Genomic DNA, 6,142 nt, shown 5'->3' on the forward strand with positions numbered 1-6,142 from the left:
GACTCCTCTTACTGTATATGTTTTGAACCATTCCTGTGACTCTAGTTATAGATTCCGATGGTTCACTTTAGATTTACTGTATCCCTTGGACCTTCTTATTGACGATGAAACACAGAAATTGCTTCGGAATTAAATAAAAAAGGCACAATGAAGACTTACGTAGAAGAAGAGTGACTCTTCTTACTGACTGTTTTGAACCATTCCTGTGACACTAGTTATAGATTCCAATGCTTCACTTCAGGTTTACTGTATCCCGCTGACCTTCTTATTGACGATGAAACACAGAAATTGCATCGGAATTAAATACAAAAGGCACAATGCCGACTTAAGTACAAGAAGACTGACTCTTCTTACTGACTATGTTTGGAACCATTCCTGTGACACTAATTATAGATTCCGATGCTTCACTTCAGGTTTACTGTATCCCTCTGACCTTCTTATTGACGATGAAATACAGATATTGCATCGGAATTTAATAGAAAAGGCACAATGCCGACTTAAGTACAAGAAGACTGACTCTTCTTACTGACTATGATTTGAACCATTCCTTTGACACTAGTTATAGATTCCGATGCTTCACTTCAGGTTTACTGTATCCCTCTGACCTTCTTATTGACGATGAAACACAGGAATTGCATCGGAATTAAATAGAAAAGGCACAATGCCGACTTAAGTACAAGAAGACTGACTCTTCTTACTGTCTATGATTTGAACCATTCCTGTGACACTAGTTATAGATTCCGATGCTTCACTTCAGGTTTACTGTATCCCTTGGACCTTCTTATTGACGATGAAACACAGACATTGCATCGGAATTACATAGAAAAGGCACAATGCCGACTTAAGTACAAGAAGACTGACTCTTCTCACTGTCTATGCTTTGAACTATTCCTGTGACGCTAGTTACAGATTCCGATGCTTCACTTCAGGTTTACTGTATCCCTCCGACCTTCTTATTGACGATGAAACACAGAAATTGCATCGGAATTAAATAGAAAAGGCACAATGCCGACTTAAGTACAAGAAGACTGACTCTTCCTACTGTCTATGTTTTGAACCATTCCTGTGACACTAGTTATAGATTCCGATGCTTCACTTCAGGTTTACTGTATCCCTTGGACGTTCTTATTGACGATGAAACATAGAAATTGCATCGGCATTAAATATAAAAGGCACAATGCCGACTTAGGTACAAGAAGACTGACTCTTCCTACTGTCTATGTTTTGAACCATTCCTGTGGCACTAGTTATAGATTCCGAAGCTACACTTCAGGTTTACTGTATCCCTCTGACCTTCTTATTGACGATGAAACACAGAAATTGCATCGGAATTAAATACAAAAGGCACAATGCCGACTTAAGTACAAGAAGACTGACTCTTCTTACTGACTATGTTTTGAACCATTCATGTGACACTAGTTAGAGATTACGATGCTTCACTTCAGGTTTACTGTATCTCTCTGACCTTCTTATTGACGATGAAACACAGTAATTGCATCGGAATTAAATTGAAAAGGGCATAATGCCGACTTATGTACAAGAAGTCTGACTCTTCTTACTGTCTATGTTTTGAACCATTCCTGTGACACTAAATATAGATTCCGATGCTTTACTTCAGGTTTGCTGTATCCCTTAGACCTTCTTATTGACGATGAAACACAGAAATTGCATCGGAATTAAATAGAAAATGCACAATGCCGACTTAAGTACAAGAAGACTGACTCTTCCCACTGTCTATGTTTTGAACCATTCCTGTGACACTAGTTATAGATTCCGATGCTTCATTCAGGTTTACTGTATCCCTCTGACGTTCTTCTTGACGATGAAACACAGAAATTGCATCGGAATTAAATACAAAAGGCACAATGCCGACTGAAGTACATGTAGACTGACTCTTCCTACTGACTATGTTTGAAACATTCCTGTGTCGCTAGTTATAGATTATGATGCTTCATTTCAGGTTTACTGTATCCCTTGGACCTTCTCATTGACGATGAAACACAGAAAGTGCATCGGAATGAAATAGATAAGGCACAATGCTGACTTAAGAACAAGAAGACTGACTTTTCCTACTGTTTGTGTTTTGAACCATTCCTGTGACACTAGTTATAGATTCCAATGCTTCAATTCTGGTTTACTGTATCCCTCTGACCTTCTTATTGACAATGAAACACAGAAATTACATCGGGATCAAATACAAAAGCACAATGCCGACTTAAGTACAAGAAGACTGACCTTTCTTACTGTCTATGCCGACTTATGTACAAGAAGACTGACTGTTCTTACTGACTGTTTTGAACCAATCCTGTGACACTAGTTATAGATTCCGATTCTTCACTTCAGGTTTACTGTATCCCTCTGACCTTCTTATTGACGATGAAACACAGATATTGCAACAGAATTACATGGAAAAGGCACAATTCCGACTTAAGTACAAGATAACTGACTCTTCTTACTGACTGTTTTGAACCATTCCTGTGACACTAGTTATAGATTCCGATGCTTCACTTCAGGTTTACTGTATCCCTCTGACCTTCTTATTGACGGTGAAACACAGAAATTGCATCGGAATTAAATACAAAAGGCACAATGCCGACTTAAGTACAAGAAGACTGACTCTTCTTACTGACTGTTTTGAACCATTTCTGTGACACTAGATACAGATGTCGATGCTTCACTTCAGGTTTACTGTATCCCTCTGACCTTCTTATTGACGATGAAACACAGTAATTGCATCGGAATTGAATTGAAAAGGGCATAACGCCGACTTATGTACAAGAAGTCTGACTCTTCTTACTGTCTATGTTTTGAACCATTCCTGTGACACTAGTTATAGATTCCGATGCTACACTTCAGGTTTACTGTATTCCTTGGACCTTCTTATTGACGATGAAACACAGAAATTGCATCGGAAATAAATACAAAAGGCACAATGCCGACTTGAGTACAAGAAGACTGACGGTTCTTACTGACTATGTTTTCAACCCTTCCTGTGACACTAGTTATAGATTCCGATGCTTCACTTCAGGTTTACTGTATCCCACTGATCTTCTTATTGACGATGAAACACAGAAATTGCATCGGAATTAAATAGAAAAGGCACAATGCCGACTTAAGTACGAGAAGACTGACTCTTCTTACTGACTGTTTTGAACCATTCCTGTGACACTAGTTATAGATTCCGATGCTGCACTTCAGGTTTACTGTATCCCTTGGACCTTCTTATTGACGATGAAACACAGAAATTGCATCGGAATTAAATAGAAAAGGCACAATGCCGACTTAAGTACATTAAGACTGACTCTTCCCACTGTCTATGTTTATAACCATTCCTGTGACACTAGTTATAGATTCCGATGCTTCATTCAGGTTTACTGTATCCCTCTGACGTTCTTATTGACGATGAAACACAGAAATTGCATCGGAATTAAATACATAAGGCAAAATGCCGACTTAAGTACATGTAGACTGACTCTTCCTACTGTCTATGTTTTGAAACATTCCTGTGTCCTTAGTTATGGATTCCGATGTCTCATTTCAGGTATACTGTATCCCTTGGACCTTCTTATTGACGATGAAAGACAGAAAGTGCATCGGAATTAAATAGAAAAGGCACAATGCCGACTTAAGTACAAGATGACTGACTCTTCCTACTGTCTATGTTTTGAACCATTCCTGTAACACTAGTTATAGATTCCGATGCTTCACTTTAGGTTTACTGTATCCCTCTGACCTTCTTTTTGACGATGAAACACGGAAATTGGATCGGAATTAAATACAAAAGGCACAATGCCGACTTAAGTACAAGAAGACTGACTCTTCTTACTGTCTGTGTTTTGAACCATTCCTGTGACTCTAGTTATAGATTCCGATGCTTCACTTTAGAATTACTGTATCCCTTGGACCTTCTTATTGACAAAGAAACACTGAAATTGCATCGGAATTAAATACAAAAGGCACAATGCCGACTTAAGTAGAAGATGAGTGACTCTTCTTACTGACTGTTTTGAACCATTCCTGTGACACTAGTTATAGATTCCGATGCTTCACTTCAAATTTACTGTATCCCTCTGACCTTCTTATTGACGATGAAACACAGAAATTGCATCGGAAATAAATACAAAAGGCACAATGCCGACTTATGTACAAGAAGACTGTCTCTTCTTTTTGTCTATGTTTTGAACCATTCCTGTGACACTAGTTATAGATTCCGATGCTTCACTTAAGGTTTACTGTATCCCTTGGACCTTCTTATTGACGATGAAACACAGAAATTGCATCGGAATTAAATACAAAAGGCACAATGCCGACATAAGTACAAGAAGACTGACTCTTCGTACAGACTATGTTTTGAACCGTTTCTGTGACACTAGTTACAGATTCCGATGATTCACTTCAGGTTTACTGTATCCCTTGGACCTTCTTATTGACGATGAAACACAGAAATTGCATCGGAATTAAATAGAAAAGGCACAATGCCGACTTAAGTACAAGACGACTGACTCTTCTTACTGACTATGTTTGGAACCATTCCTGTGACACTAGTTATAGATTCCGATGCTTCACTTCATTTTTACTGTATCCCTCTGACCTTCTTATTGACGATGAAACACAGATATTGCATCATAATTTAATAGCAATGGCACAATGCCGACTTAAGTACAAGAAGACTGACTCTTCTTACTGACTATGATTTGAACCATTCCTGCGACACTAGTTATAGATTCCGATGCTTCACTTCAGGTTTACTGTATCCCTCTGACCTTCTTATTGACGATGAAACACAGTCATTGCATCGGAATTAAATAGAAAAGGCACAAAGCCGACTTAAGTACAAGAAGACTGACTCATCTTACTGTGTAAGATTTGAACCATTCCTGTGACACTAATTGTAGATTACGATGCTTCACTTCAGGTTTACTGTATCCCTTGGACCTTCTTAATGACGATGAAACACAGAAATTGCATCGGAATTAAATAGAAAATGCACAATGCCGACTTAAGTACAAGATGACTGACTCTTCTTACTGTCTATGTTTTGAACCATTCCTGTGACGCAAGTTACGGAATCCGATGCTTCACTTCAGGTTTACTGTATCCCTCTGACCTTCTTATTGACGTTGAAACACAGAAATTGCATCGGAATTAAGTACAAATGGAACAATGTCGACTTAAGTACAAGGAGACTGAATCTCCTTACTGTCTATGTTTTGAACCATTCCTGTGACACTAGATATAGATTCCGATGTTTCACTTCAGGTTTACTGTATCCCTTGGACCTTCTTATTGACGATGAAACACAGAAATTGCATCGGAATTAAATAGAAAATGCACAATGCCGACTTAAGTACAAGATGACTGACTCTTATTACTGTCTATGTTTTGAACCATTCCTGTGACGCAAGTTGCGGAATCCAATGCTTCACTTCAGGTTTACTGTATCCCTCTGACCTTCTTATTGACGATGAAACACAGTAATTGCATCGGAATTAAATTGAAAAGGGCACAATGCCTACTTAAGTACAAGAAGACTGACTCTTCTAACTGACTATGTTTTGAACTATTCCTGTGGCACTAGTCATAGATTCCGATGCTTCACTTCAGGTTTACTGTATCTCTCTGACCTTCTTATTGACGATGAAACACAGAAATTGCATTGGTATTAAATACAAAAGGCACAATGCTGACTTAAGTACATGTAGCCTGACTCTTCCTACTGTCTATGTTTTGAAACATTCCTGTGACCTTAGTTATGGATTCCGATGCTTCATTTCAGGTATACTGTATCCCCTGGATCTTCTTATTGACGATGAAACACAGAAAGTGCGTCGGAATTAAATTGAAAAGGCACAATGCCGACTTAGGTACAAGAAGACTGACTCTTCCTACTGTTTATGTGTTGAACCATTCGTGTGACACTAGTTATAGATTCCGATGCTTCACTTCAGGTTTACTGTATCCCTCTGACCTTCTTTTGGACGAAGAAACACGGAAATTGGATCGGAATTAAATACAAAAGGCACAATGCCGACTTAAGTACAAGAAGACTGACTCTTCTTACTGACTATGATTTGAACCAATCCTTTGACACTAGTTATACTTTCCGATGCTTCACTTCAGGTTTACTGTATCCCTCTGACCT

Source organism: Schistocerca serialis, chromosome 1 (assembly GCF_023864345.2).
Source record: "Schistocerca serialis cubense isolate TAMUIC-IGC-003099 chromosome 1, iqSchSeri2.2, whole genome shotgun sequence".
NCBI classification, from domain to species: domain Eukaryota; kingdom Metazoa; phylum Arthropoda; class Insecta; order Orthoptera; family Acrididae; genus Schistocerca; species Schistocerca serialis.